The sequence below is a fragment of the Mirounga angustirostris genome, unplaced genomic scaffold, assembly GCF_029215605.1.
Source record: "Mirounga angustirostris isolate CCGP_5_RB_7025 unplaced genomic scaffold, mMirAng1.0.hap1 SCAF_15, whole genome shotgun sequence".
In the NCBI taxonomy this organism is placed as follows: domain Eukaryota; kingdom Metazoa; phylum Chordata; class Mammalia; order Carnivora; family Phocidae; genus Mirounga; species Mirounga angustirostris.
The window spans coordinates 29,198,590-29,213,877 of NW_026991723.1; the positions used below are offsets into that span (position 1 = coordinate 29,198,590).

At 39.1% G+C, this 15,288-nt stretch overlaps 1 protein-coding gene across 13 annotated transcripts in view; it reads right to left on the minus strand.

Annotated features, from left to right (window-relative positions):
- Positions 1–15,288, minus strand: part of FANCC (FA complementation group C) — a 284,485-nt gene that overhangs the window by 93,640 nt on the left and 175,557 nt on the right. The gene's annotated exons all lie outside the window — the stretch shown is intronic.

A 15,288-nucleotide genomic window follows, 5' to 3' on the forward strand; every position in this document is an offset into this window, starting at 1 on the left:
CAGTGAAGCAAAAATATATAATAAATGAACAGTGCTTTAACCATATTAAGAATATGATATTTATTGTTTTTAAACTCAGCAAAATATTTTTATCAAAGTAGCTATAATTTAACACATGACAAGGAACATACCACAAATTACTAAGGAAAGATGAATCACTAAATGGTGTTATGGGAACGCTATTTGAAAAAAAAATTAGATTTGTACCTTATGTTATTCATCAAAATATACTTGAATTTAATGTAAAGTTAAACATCAATGTAAAGAGATCAATGTAAAAATGAAATAATAAATGAGAAGAAAACAGTACTTTTCAGGTGTCTGAATAGGGAAGAACTTTGTAAACTGAAAATTAAGAGAGCAAATCATTGGTTTTTCTAAATAGAAATAAAACCTTGTGCTTTCATAAAATAATATAAGCACAAACTAGGAAGAATATTATTAATAAGTAATGACAGATCATAAATAAATGTGCAAAATACATGACAAACACTAAGAACATAAAAAATGAGTATGAACAGATAATTCATAAAAGAAAATACAAATGCATAAGAAACACACCAATAAATGTTCACACTCATAAAACCAAAGGGTAAATTTAAACATCAACATACCGTTTTTCACTTAATGAATTAAAGATTTTACAGACCTAAATACCAAATGCTAATCTGGGTTCTCTGAAACAGGTACTCTATGTGAGCTATTAAAATATAAATGGGTATCCATACATCCTGCTGCTGTGAACCACACTGAGACACCCCCAGGGGGTGTGAGTGGGTGTAACACAGCCCATTTCCCACCCCAAGCTCAGACTGCCAGGGCTATATCTGCCCAGAGGTTTATAACCTGAACAAAGGTGCCTTATAGGGTAGTAGAGGCCTGCCTTATAAAGAGCAACTTGGACATACATATTAAAGGTTTTTAAAAGATTTCATAACTTCTAATGTATCTGGCACACGTTTATGGAAATAAATCCGAATATGATGATGGGGATTATAATCAAAGATGTTCACTACAATGGTATTTCTCATAGTGAAAAATGCTAACAGCAGGAACTGATTAATTTATAATACCCTCATACATTGGCCCACTGTAAACCATTAAAATGTTTATAAAGAATTTATGAGAGCATTTTAAATGGTTGTATTACAATGTTAAATGAAGAAAGGAAGATGCAAATTTTAATACTCAGAAACAATCTCATCAATATAAAAATAATCCATACATGGAAATGAAAAAATAATGGAAGAAACTATCACCAAATGTTAACAGTCTCTGGGGTGGTGCTATTATGGGTATATATATTTTTTTCTACTTTAGTACATTTTCCAGTTTCCTATGTGTGTATGTGTACTACTATTAAAATCAGAAAAAAAAAATACTTACTTTTTGAAAAAGTATTCTATTTGGAAACATTTTATTTTTCAACAGCAGCTTTATTAAGATATAATTCATATACTATAAAATTTACTCTTTAAAGTGTACAACCCTGTGGTTTTCAGTATATTTACAGGGAATATACCTTTTTATTCTTTTTTCTTTTTTAAGTTCTGTATTGCATTTTGTAAGTACATATTATGAGATAAAATAAACTCGTGTATGTGCATCTAAGTGTATGAGTCCAGATACAAATACTTGGAGGACCACTGAATCTAGGGAAGGGGCTGTGTTACCTCAGTCAAGGGTAGGCCCCTCCAGACCAGGACAACAAACTTAGCAGTAATGCCCAGGGTCGATGGCATCATTTCAATTTTATCATGAACTGTTTCACATATTCAAAAAGATATAAAATAATATGACAAATTTCACCCATCACCACATTTAACAAGCATTAGAAACACTGAGGAGGCCTTCTGTGCCATCTCTCCCTTCCCCGACCAGTTCTACAGCCGTCCTTCCTCCCAGGGAGAATTCTACCCTGGATCTGGTGTGCACCCTTTCTTGTAGATCATGATACTTTCTCCCTGCGAGCTCAGATTTGCCTCCTGATCCTCAAAACAGGACTCCAGGCAACACTACTAAGTCATGCAGGTTGAAAACTGCTGTCCCTGCATGTGATCCCATTTACTATTTTCAAACTGGAAAAATTCATAGCAAGTTAAGAAAGTAGCTTTGAAACATTACTAACTACTAAGCAAAAAATATTGATGATTTTTTAAAAACCCAGCAACATGTATCACATGACTTTACAAAAGTAAGTTACTGAGGAGGGAGAAAAACAGAGATTTATAGGGTTAAAGTAAACTTTTTATAAGGTATAAAATACTTAAGAGGCTCCTTACTAGAGTGAAGAAGAAAAGGCTGGATGGAATTTGCATATTATTTGCCTTTTTTTCTCTTTCAGTTCAAAGCTGTCCTTTATAAATACAGAAGGCAAACAGGAGCTGAGGACAGCCCAGTTGGTTTCAAACACCAAGCGCCATGTGGGTGAGAGTAAGCAGTCATGGTCAGGTTGGCAACGCCGGGGAGGTAAGTTACCTCCAGTGTGCCATACTTTGAGGATCGGTGGGTACTGGCGAGTTCTGTGTAGTTCACCCCAGCAGGAAGCCCACACGGTGTAAGTGGCTAACTGCGGCCTGACCCACTGTGTGAAGTGCCATGCAAGTGCTCTAGGGAAGGAAGGCCAGCCGGGCCTGGCCAGCATATGCCACATCCATGTGGAGGCAGCCACCCCAGACCAGACACGGGGAGGTTCCGAGGAAGCTGGGCTTGGTTTGGAAACTAGGCTCGGCCAAGGACTCAGAGTCAGGGCCAGTCTGGGTTTTCCATGGTGGAGGTCAGCTGTTTGGAGGGAGGGTAGTACTGGAAGTGCTTAACTTTCAGCATTCTAAATTTAACCAACATCTAAAGCACTAGAAGCTGTTCTGAGGACATGACAAATAAATAACAACTCAGAGTTTATGGTGTGAGTACTACTACTATTACTAAATCTGTGTTGGAGATGAGGAAACTAAGACACACTTAGCTTAAGTAATGTGCCCAAGGCTGGTTATTTACTTTATGGCCAAACCTCGTAAGGAACTTCCCTGTACCCACTCTCCACAGGTGGATGGAATCGTTTTTTAACATAACAATCAAATATGATTCGTCCTCAGCTTATGACCCTTTCCGGCTCTCAACTGCTCTCCCAGTGAAGCCTAAACTTCTTCTCAAAGCTAAGCCCCCGCCTAGGGCTGACTTTCGCTCACTGGCTTGTTTGGAGCCACAAAGGGCTACAGGCTCGTTGGCTCCTCAGGACTTCAGGATGTTCCAGCCCCTCTGCCACGAGGGTTCCTCCAGACCTGGTTAAATGTCACTTCTTGAGGGAATTCCGACAATTAAGACAACTAAAATTTATGAGTGCTTTCCATGTGTGAAATACTGTGCTAAGTTCTCTAAGTATGGCGTCTCACTTAAAAGCCCATAAATCAAGTTTTTAATAAAATTCAATTAAGCAAGTTTCACTTAAACCACCTATAAACAGGTGGCTACTGTCAGTATAATTCACATGATTGACCCTTAAAAAATTAAAGCACAAAGTACTACAAGCTTAGTTGGTATAAAAAGTCATACAGTGTATGTACAGTAGAAGGAAACCAATTTCAAGGCTGTAACAGTTAGGGATCAGTTAAGATTGTAGATCTTACGGAAAACCATGCCAAGTCTTTCCCCTATAAATCCAGTGCCTCCCAGAAGCACTCACATCCTGGTCCTTGAACCAATGCATGGAGGCTTGCTTCTTAAAAGTGTATGAGTTACTTTGGTAGCTGAGCCAATGATAAGTTTAAAAAAGAAAGAAAAGAAAAAGAAAAAAAAAAATTTTAGGACACTCAATAGATTCAGAGGGTATGACTAGGGATTGTAAATAATTCCTGAGTAATAAACAGTTCCCTAGATAGTATTCATAATGCCTGCTTTATGCAAGCTTACTCTAATATTTAAGGTCTTGGAAAAATGAAAACAACTTAATTGGCAGACCTGTCCTAGACTAAATTCCTAAAATGATATGGTTAGAAAATGATTTTTAAAAAATCAAATGCTATAAATATTAGTTCCCCATCCCACCTCCTACCTGTTTAAAAAACAAAAACAAACAAAGAAAAACCCCATACTATACTACTCAGTGTTGGCAAGGATGTGGTGAGAGGGGCACTCTGTCCCTATTGGGAGCACAAATTTGTAAAGCCTTTCTGGGAAATCACTTGATGATATGTAGCCAAAGCATTACAGTTCATATCCTTTTACCCAGTAATTTAATTTCCAAGAATATATCTTAATGAAAGTTTTAGGTTCAGAGCAGCATTACTTATAATAGTGAAAAACTAAGAAGGAACCCAAGGACCCCATACAACACTGGATTGGTTGAATTCATCATGGTTTATGCAACAGTGTGAATTATGTTGAAACAGATATTTAATGACATAGGAAAAGACTATGTAACATTTACTTAAAAAGCAAAGTGTCAAACTGTATGTTCAATGTGATTTTAATTTTGTATGGAAAAACAATGCTGAGAAGAAATATACCAAATAGTTAACACAGATTTTTTTTTTTCTAGCAGTGATTTAAAATTTCTTCTTTCAACTACCTGTATTTCCAAAATTTCCACAATTACCAAAGCTGGTTACTTACTCTATGGCCAAAACTTATAAGGAACCTCCCTATATCCACTCTGCACAAAGCAGCTGGAATAGTTTTTTATCATAACAATGCAATTCTGATTGGTCCTCAGCATAAGAACCTTTATGGCTTACGTTTTATCACAAAAAATGTTTTGTAAAATAAAATTACATGCTTTAACTTATGTCTCTTTTCCCCCCATAATTCTCTAGTAAGAATTGCTATGGAGGGCCACAAGAGTTTTATCCCTGGTAAAATAATCACAGGTCCTAAGAAACAGCATACTGAGGCCTGGCTATGGTTACGTAACTTCAGAATAGACACCTCAAACTAGACCTTGCTAAGAATTTTTTTTACTGCCACCTAGTGGCTAACAGTCCAAACAGAAAACCATTAAAGATTCTGTGAGCATCTGGCCCTTGGACAAAAATTCATTCCTACTGTCATATGATAATTGATTATTTTGTAAATGCTGAGAAAGCAATCTTGGAAATCCTCTATTTCAATCCTCTCATTTTCTAATGAACTGATGAAGAACTGGGTGTCTGAATATAGGAATCAGTATCCACAAAAGGATGTGTATGTAAACACACAGGTTCTAACTTGAAGGGCATAAAGAAAATGTGCAAATATATCCCCCTGACTCGTGATCTAAAATTCTTCGAGGGTGGAAGGTGTAGGAATGAACACAGCGGTGTACAAAACATTTGAAGCCCAATTTTTATTCCTGCAGGAGTTTTAAGAACACTGTTAGAGTTTGAAAAGCCATTTTAAAACTGCTTATACCATGAAGGTGAAGTTTCATAAGGAGATAAGTTTTAAATAAATCAGAGGAAAATCCACTGCCCTTGCTTTCAGGTGTCTTTTCTGTCCTCACCTCACTGTATCTGCTCCATCTCGTAACAGGCAGCACATTCACAGGCGGGTTAGGAAAGTTGGAGCAATGAGGCTGTGGTTTGGCACAGGGTTGGGTTGTGGAAGAAGGACTGTGGTTTCTGCTCAGGCTAGGAGAGCCAAACTGTGGTCAATCTTCTTGAACTGAGACAGAGCACATATTTCATGCTTCTCCAAACAATTTCTTCATCTGATCATTAAAGTCTTTTAGAATTTCCATCACTTTGGTCTCTACTGCATCTAGTTCTTTATACATAATATAAATAAAAACTGTTTATAAACAAGGATCCCTTATTCATTCAACAAACACACTGAATGTGATCTATATTCAAACCATGCTACTAAGGTATTGGGATAAGAAGACCCTATGGCCCAAGGAAGGGAGATCGAGATGGAAACAGCCATAATATAAGACAGAATGCAGTGAGTGCTACAACGAGGGGGTAAGACAATCACTGTGGGAACAGAGGAAATAATGATTAATTCCAACTGTAGGGTTTCAGAATGCTCCCAGAGATGATGACTTCTGAGCTGATTCTGACAGCTTGGTACAGACAGAAAGAGTGAGGGGAAGGAGGCAGGGAAAGAGAGAAAGAGAGGCTGTGTGATGCGACAGACACACAAAACCATTAGGGAAGAAGCAGAGAGAAGCGGAGGGAAAGAGGCTAGAGTAGGCAGGGCAGAAACACCCGGGAAATGCTCCTGTCACTCCTCCTGCTCCCAGCCTTTGCTGGATGCCTAAGCACAGCCCACCTGGTCAATCTTATTTCTCCTGGTCTTTCTCTTTGATCCCAGCAATTTGGCTGCGTCAAACTCCCTGCTGGTCACCACATTCCCACCTCCCTACGATTTCTTTCTCCTAAGAAAACCCACAACCTCCACACATTTCTAGCTGCCAGAATTACACATGTCTTTCAAAATCCATCTTTCTCCAAGACTCCTGATCCAGTTCCTTACAGGATGAGATCAGATTCTCCTGAAATCTCCACAGCATCCTATCTGTATTTCTTTGACAGTGCCTACCAAGTTCTGCCTTACAGTGAAGTTATCTTTTTCCTCTTCTACTCATTAGCCTGTAGGCTCCCCAGGAAAGGGACGGTCTTCCCATCTTTATACTCCCTAGAGCAACTGTTGACTAGCCCTCCACTTTGCATACACTAGGCATTCAATAAACACTAGCCGAATAAAAATAAATAGAATGGATTGCTCATTTATAGTTACTGAACAATATAATTACTGCAGGATTCCTCTGTAACCTCATTACAGTATAAAATGATGAATTTTCCTTTTCACAATTTGCTTTCCTAAGTTTCAGCCCATAAAATACCCACAGAATAATGGAAAAAACATGACATTGCTTATGTGCTTTTACTTCAAAGGGGTTTACTTAATTTGGTAACACTGACTGGAACCTGGCACACCAATGTGAATGTAGTTTCACTGAATAATATGCTGCTTTGGTGCTACTAAATTTGTGACAATCTAAGAGTACCACGGTATGAGAGCACGCAGAAGGGACAGGAGAAGCAGCAGCAAGGACCATCTTTGCTAAAAGGGCACTAGAAAATCAAAAATCTGTCTTGACTATCCTTAAATAAAAACTGTAATGGACAGCTACACATTTTTAAAACTTTTTTTCCTGTAGGGGCGCCTGGGTGGCTCAGTCAGTTAAGCGGCTGCCTTCGGCTCAGGTCATGATCCCAGAGTCCTGGGATCGAGCCCCGCATCATGCTCCCTGCCCAGTGGGGAGCTGCTTCTCCCTCTTCCTCTGCCTGCCACTCTGCCTACTTGTGCTCTCTCTCTCTCTGTCAAATAAATAAATAAAATCTTAAAAAAAACCCAACACTTTTTTTCCTGCAAACCTGAATTGCAAAACAAAGCTTCTGCTAATTCAATCCAATTTATCCATTTTTGACTAAAAAACTTAGTTCTCGAGGTACAGCACAACATAATTAATCTTCTCTTCTCTCAAGCTTTTACAAAAGCATCCGGTCTATTCAGTTGTTGGCCAATAGAACTGATGTCATTTTGAATACTTGGCACGTTCATTTACCATATAAAATACCTGTGCCCAAATACTGAATTAGTCACTTCTTTTTTTATATTCCCATGGCATTTTATATAAATGTCTAGTAAAACATTTATGTTATTATCCTGTTTGTTACATTTAATACTAAAATTTTCAATTAATTAAATCCCTGCAAGTGATTTATATTTTCCTAAATTAGATATCATAGTGAAAACTGGCTAATTTTCTTAATAACACAATCTTAAATCATTATTTCCCCTGACAACAAACACAATCTAGAATACAGACCAACATATAAGCGGTGACTAAATATATTACTTCAGTGAAAAAGAAAAATTGCCCTCTATAAAGTAAAATGGACCAGCAGTGCCCTGCGCATGACACTACACAACAGAACAACAAAGAAGATAAATGTCACAAAACTTTAAGACATCTATTAAAGACCTGCCTAAAGGGAGAGATACACCATGGCTTCAGCAAGAAAAACTCAGTGTCATAAAGATGTAAATTCTTTGTCATAGAGACTCAATGTAGTACCATTAATAATTCTAAATAGGTTTTTTTGGTGGAATTTCAGAAGCTTTTCTAAAACTTACATAGAAAAGCAAGCACAGCACATGTTAAGGAAAAGAATAAAATTATAGAAATAAATACACAGTATGACTCCACTTCTCTGAAGTTCAAAAGCAGGCACACTAAACAAGGTGCTGGTCAGGGATACAGACACAAGGGGCAGAACTACAAACTCTGCAAATTACTTCTGGGTGAAGGTTCTAAGAGACAAAGTGGGATAAAGAGAATTAAATATTTTACACCATCACAATTATTCTGTGCCTGTTAGTCTGAAGCACCCATAATACTGAGACTTCTCAGGAAAAAAAATATTACAGTGATGTAGTTTCACTGCTAACTCTTCTAAAATTTAAAATCCTTAATATCTAAAATTATAAGGAAGACTGTTTTCATGTTATAATGCATACCCATTGCTCTTCATAAAACTATAAAACAACTAAGATATAAATTGCTTGGAAAGTTATTTAGAATTCTGTAAATTAAAAACATTTTCTAAGTTTCGATAGTATTTTTTGTTATTTCTATAAATTAAGAATTAAAAAATATTTCAAAATGTAACTGGCATACCACCAGGTACTAGAAAAATCTGCAATCCAAATCAAGAAGAAATGAGTCCTAAATTAAAGATATGGTTTTATTTCTAGTATGTTCCTCTTAAAAATCAGACATGTTTATTAATTTAAAATCATTTTGAGGGGGAAAAAACCCCTCATTATTTTCATTGCAAATATTTGTGATTATGCATACTTTAGCAAAGGGGTAATAAATAGACTTTTTAAAGGATAAAAACAGCCTAAGCTTAGAACTTATACATTATCTCCTTCAACATAAAAGAGCAGTCTAAATAAATTAACCTAAATAATGCCAATTCCCAATCTGGAACCCGACAGTTTTTTTCCAACAGTCTCGCTTATTAGTCTTATTTGGGCATGGCAGGTTCAATCTAATAGATGTGCAATTACCACAGTTCCTTTTATTTCAATTGTTGAAACTATTGTATTTCAATAGTTGAAACTGCTAAATGATTTCTAATTTTATAGAATCAGTATCTACTCTAGCCAAAGTGGACAAAGTTTAATTCAGTGAGCAATTTACTACTGAAGGAAAACTAACCATATAAAACATGTGTTGAGAAACACCCTTCCCTATTAGGTGGGGAAGCATGGTTCAAGAAACTGGGATGCAAGATTCAATAATTAGTCACTGATTATTTTGCCGTTTTCATAAACCACACACTGTGAGGTATAAAAGTTCAAATATGATTGCAAATCAGGGAAGAGGCTAGAGTATAATTGTTTTCTTCCTCAGAAAACTTGAAATCCAACCATTTAAAACTAATTGACTTATTACTCAGCACTCTTAATTAAAGGTTAATGCTGAGAAACTATGTATATCGATCAAGCCCTTCAGGAGGCTGCTGAAATCCCTTAAGATGAGGAGGTTTTTCTCAGTCTCTGCACTATTGACATTTTGGGCCTGATAATTCTATGTTGGGGCCTGTCCTGTGCATTCCTGGCCTCTACCGACTACATGCCAGTAGCAACCCCCCTCCAAGTTGTAACAACCAAAAATCTCTCCAGACATTGCCAAATCCCCTCAAGAGCAAAACAGTCCCAGCTAAGCAGCTCTGGTTTAAACACACGCCTGCTTTTTAAAGTTGGTTTGGATTATAGTTTGTGCATATTCCTGCTGTTTCTGGTATAAAGATGAGTCCTGGCTATATAAAGAAGGCTTTCTAATTGATATGGAAATAACTACAGGACTTAGTATTACGTGAGAAAGTAAGTTACAGAATAATACATGCAGAGTTATTACCTTTATATGAACAGAAACACAAAAAAATTAAGATATTTTCATATATAAATACAAAGACTAGAAGGCTCTATGGATCTTCCACTACTTATGATAGGATTATGTCCCAATAAGCATATCATAAGCTGAAAATATCATAAGTTGAAAGTGCATTTAATACCCCTAAGCTACCCAACATCATAGCTTAGCCAGGACCTTCACTGTGTTCGGAACACTTACAAAATCACCTAACCCAAAGCCTATTTTATAATCAAGAATTGACTACGTCAGGTAATTTATGGAATGCTGCACTGAAAGTGAAAAAGCAAATGGTCGTGTGGGTCGAGAACGGTTGTCAGTGTTAACGGTCGTTCACCCTCATGATTGCTGGCTGATGGGAGCTGTGGCAGCTCAGCATCAGGTGAGAGGATCATACCGCATATTGTTAGCCTTGGAAGAGATCAAAATTCGAATTCGAATGAATGTGTATCACTTCTGTACCATCGTAAAGTCAAAAAATTGTCAGTTGAACCATCAAAAGTCAGGGACTATCTGTACAGTCTGTTGATACCAGAGATTATTTCTGTGGAGGGGTATGGGATTGGGAGAAGTCTCCAATGTTTGGACTGTTTGATGTTTTTGTCTGTGAGACTATATTGATGTATTATTTGTGTAATTTATAAAAAATGAAGGAAAGAAAAAGGTTGTGGGATTTTAAAATTAAACAGACTTTGATTCTAGCTATATGATCTTGGGATAATTTTTTTTAAACAGTGTCAGGCTTCCCCAGTTCCCATTTCTATAAAATGTAGATGATAAAATTGATTTTATATGTTTGTTACAAAATTAAGTGAGGCACACGCATGGGAGTGTTGGTTCACAGCACATCCCTGATCATCGGTAGCTGCTCTGCTCAATCTCAGTTTGAGTAAGGAGGTAATAGAATACACAGCCAAGTAACCCAGCTCCTGGGTTTGGGGTAACTTTAGCCTTCTCTCTCTTCATTTTCATGGTCAAGGTCCACCTCCTGCCCTCTAAATCATCACAATGCCCAGTTTTGTGTACACTTATCTGACAGTGGGCCCACCACCTCTAGGCTTATCATCTCATAATCAGATAAGAAACGGATGAAGAGACCAAGGAAGAGCCAGGAAAAACAGGGTGATCTACCTCAGTGTTTCTCCTGGTGTGATGTGGAGACACACACCTCAATCAGAATCATCTGGGTTCTCATTACCATGCAGACATTCCACTGAACCAAAACCTCTGGGTATGGAGCTTTTCCAGCAGGACCATCACCCAGCACACTGCACTGTGAAATTTAAGGACCACCATCCTAGCACCTGCCCACAACCTGCACACAATGTATATTTATCTCCCATGCACTGGGGAATAAATCAAGACAAAGAGAGAAGCCCAAGTCATCCTATCACTTCCCTACCTTTGCTAGAATTAATCCTTCTCTGGTCCAAAATCTACTGTAACAACCATCCAAGCAAGCTTTAGACCATCCTGTGTAGCTGTAGCAAGATTCCTTGAGGAGCTGAATGAGAATACTCTGGAGTGGAAACATCCTAGGATTTGGGAGTCAGACATACCTAGGTTCAACTGGCAACTCTTGCTCAGTGTAAAATATCACTGTCAGTAAGCTTCAGTTTCTAAATTATCTCTGAAATGGAGAAAACAATACTTCTCAAGGTTAGGAGGACTGAAAGAAACCTTGTACGAAAATCACCCAGCTAGAGATCTGGCTCACAGTAGGTGCTAAATAAATGTTAATTCTCATGGTTCAGTGCCAGGACTGACTCAATTTCTCTGAGACAGGCCAAATGTCTAGAAGGTACCCTTATTAGGAAGAGACAGAGAGGTCTTTGGTGCATTCTGTCTCATAATCTGTTTGCCTACAAATCAAACATTAACAATCTCTTATAGCAAACTTAAATATTTGCAATGTCCCCAAGTTAGAGACACGAGATGCACTCCTCAGGAAAGCAAGTGGTGTCACTGTGGCCATAGCTTCAGGATGCATACAAGCTGGTGTTGTTCATGCAGTCCTCTCCTAAAAAACTCTCGTTGGCTCTTGCCCCTGCCTCCCTCCTATCATGACTTCATTTTCAAAACACCCTCCTTCCCACCCCAGCTGTCTTTGCTTCTGGGGAGAGGACACTGTCAAGGAAGTCCACAGGCCCAATGAAGAAGGTCAGGGTTCCCGGAAGGCAGAAATTCCCACCCAGTGAAAGGCAAAACGTTAGTTTTCTTTGTACTTATTACTCCTATCCATACTTTTAAATCTTCGTAATCAATACAACTTATATCCCTAAAATTGTTGTTACTTGGCAGGCTGAAACAATCAAGTGTTTGGGTCTGTTTTCTCTACAGATTATCTCTTTGTTTCCTACTAACTTCTACTCCCTGCAGTGCTCTGCTGTCTCATGTTTTTCAGTCCAGCTCGCATACCCCAACTAATAATCTTCCCCTATACGACTTGTGCTCCTTGTCTCTTGTCCTAAAGCTTAATCCATTCTAATCCTTTTCTCATTTCACTCTGAACACTCAAAGTTATCATCTGACATGCCTTCACAATTTTAAAAAATAATATTGCAGATAAGAAGTTATGAATATGTTGAAAATCAACTTCAAAAGGAGAATTTCTTTTACTTTAAAATTCGGTATATGGAATATTTTCAGCCTGGCATAGTATTTGGACATTCTGGTGTGCTATTATTCAAATCCTTTGTACATCAATTAAATGTACCAATTGCTCTCACTTAAAAGACGAAACAAAGTTATTCACATCTCTTTTGCACTTTCACATCCACAGCCAAAACAAATTCCTACAGACTTATGTAGATTTTCCTTCAAAATCCTGCCTTCAATTTTTTTTTTAAAACTTTATATGTCCCATTGCAGTTTAAATGAAATGATCTACAATAAAAACCTAACTGGCCTGGTATTTTTAGAGCCCTTTTTACTATGAAATAAACACTCAGAAATCTGGAGAATTGCAGTGGTTAAGTGTGTAAGCGAGAAGGAAGGCTGCTCATTCATAGAACCGCGCAACACCCATTGTTTACATAGCCTATTCCATGAGCAGGATGCTGACATAACACAATTCACAGAATTTCCAAACACAGGTCCAATCATAACAAAGTCTGCAACTTTTACTTTTGCTTACAGAACCTCTTGCTTGCTCACTCATTAATTCCAGGGGGGATAATACAGTTGGTTTTCCAAAAACCAAAATCAAAAGGCTTTAGAAAATAAGCCTGAACTAAAAAGAGCCATACAAATGATTCAAACAATAGCACTAAAATATACCTATACTCACATAATATAGAAAGACAGAGGTAGGCAGATCTAGAAATGTATGCTTTACATTTACTGTAAGCAGGTCACGTGTTTAATAACTACCTTGCCAAGCTTAAATGATCACTCCTTTGCAAGCACCCTCAGCTCCCTGCTTGCCACCCCCACCCCAAAGTGCTGTAGTGCTTGCCTCGTGAAACCCCCACCCCGTGAACCCATCTCTACCTTCTCTTCACCAGCGCCCACACAGCCGACACTGGTGAGAACATCAGACCCCGGAGCTGCCTGCTCTGGCTCTGATTTCATGACCATAAGCCTCAAATGGGCCCGGCACTGCCTCAGGCCCTCCTATGCTTGCTGGGCGATTTGCTCCACAACTTTCTGAGCAATTACTTCATATCTCCTCCTGTCTCATCACACCACTGCCCCTTCCGCACAACTCCTGGCAGAGGACCTCATCTCATCTATAGCTGGGAAAACAGCAATTAGCAAGGAGCTCGCTCCTGTCATCACCAACCAGTTCATAAACTCACCTACACAAACAGCCCCGTTTTCTGTCCTCCTCCCTCTTCTGACGGAAGAAGCGTGTCTCTGCTCCTATAAAGTGGAGCTGTTCACTTGGGCTCTGACCCCCTCTCCTCCCCTCTTTGCCAGGTCTCTCTCTACAGCCATGCTCCTCGTTCTCCCTGGCATCATCACTCGGTTGTTCACATCGGTTTATAACCATGCTCTGAGCACTCTCGAACTTAAAAAAAAAAAAGTTCCCCTTGATCCAACATCTCCCTCCTTCTAATTACTGCTCATTTCTTTGCTCTTCATTTAGCAATTTCCTGAGAAAACTTTCTAAATTTGCCTTCTCCACTTCCCACTTCACATTCATTCCCCAGTCTTCTCTAATCTGGCTTCTGTCTCTATAAATTCACTGATCAGAAGGCCATGATGCAAACTAATGGACCCATCTCTCCCCTATCCTGCTCACCTCCTCAGCGGTATCCTAAGTGTTGACTCTCCCCCCAGCGCTGCCACCCCACGTTCTCCAGTACACACACCCACCACATGCCGCAGTGCTGCAGGCACATGGTATCCCCGGCTTCTGCTCGCCTGAAACGTTTTTGTCTTAGCTGGTGGCATACTGTACTATAGTTTCTCTCCTCATCCAGTCTAATTTGCTGGTACTTCCTCCTCAATCTGATTTTTTAAGTGTTGGAGTCCTCAGAGCTCAGTGAACCTCCAGGAGATCCTTTGTAGTTCCATCATTTTAAAGACTATTTATTTATTTGACAGAGAGCGACACAGCGAGAGAGGGAACACAAGCAGGGGGAGTGGCAGAGGGAGAAGCAGGCTTCCCCGGAGCAGGGAGCCTGATGCGGGGCTTGATCCCAGGACCCTGGGATCATGACCTGAGCTGAAGGCAGATGCCTAACAACTGACCCACCCAGTCGCCCTGTCTAGTTCCATCATTTTAGATACTGCTTATTTCTGAAGTCTTCTGTTATAAAGAGTTTAAATCTACTTTTGATGTCTGATTGCTGATAGCTTTCAAGTCCCACTGCTCCCCTTCCCCCTTCTGCCCCGTATCTGGACAGGTGACAAGAAGGCCTTGGTGCTTCTTCCTGTGGCCCCAGCGTGAAGTGCAAACCTCAAAAGGCTCAGCCCACACAAGGCAACTCCTGCCCAAGACCATCCTCTCACCACCATAAAAACCAAACCAGTCTGCTTTCCAGCTCTCTCAAGTCATTTCTGGAACAGCTGGGGAGCCAGTGCTGATCTCCCTAGAGAGCCCCATTATATAAGTATTAAATTTTTTCATACCTTCTTGGTATGGGTGTGGTGCCCTCTTGGTTTAAGTGTGAGACCACTGATCTCTACATCAGAACCAAATTTGGGGGACGGTGTTAGGAGGCCCATCTCACTCTCGTTGGGTGACTACAACACATTCCAAATTTCTAGCCCCACCCTGCTCCTTCTCCTATGCTCCAGATTCATATATGCAACCGGCTTACTTGGTATCTTTGAATGTGGAAGAGATAGCTCACAATTAACAAGTCTAAGACTACTATTATTCCCACCATCCCCAAACCACTTTTTCCTCTTTG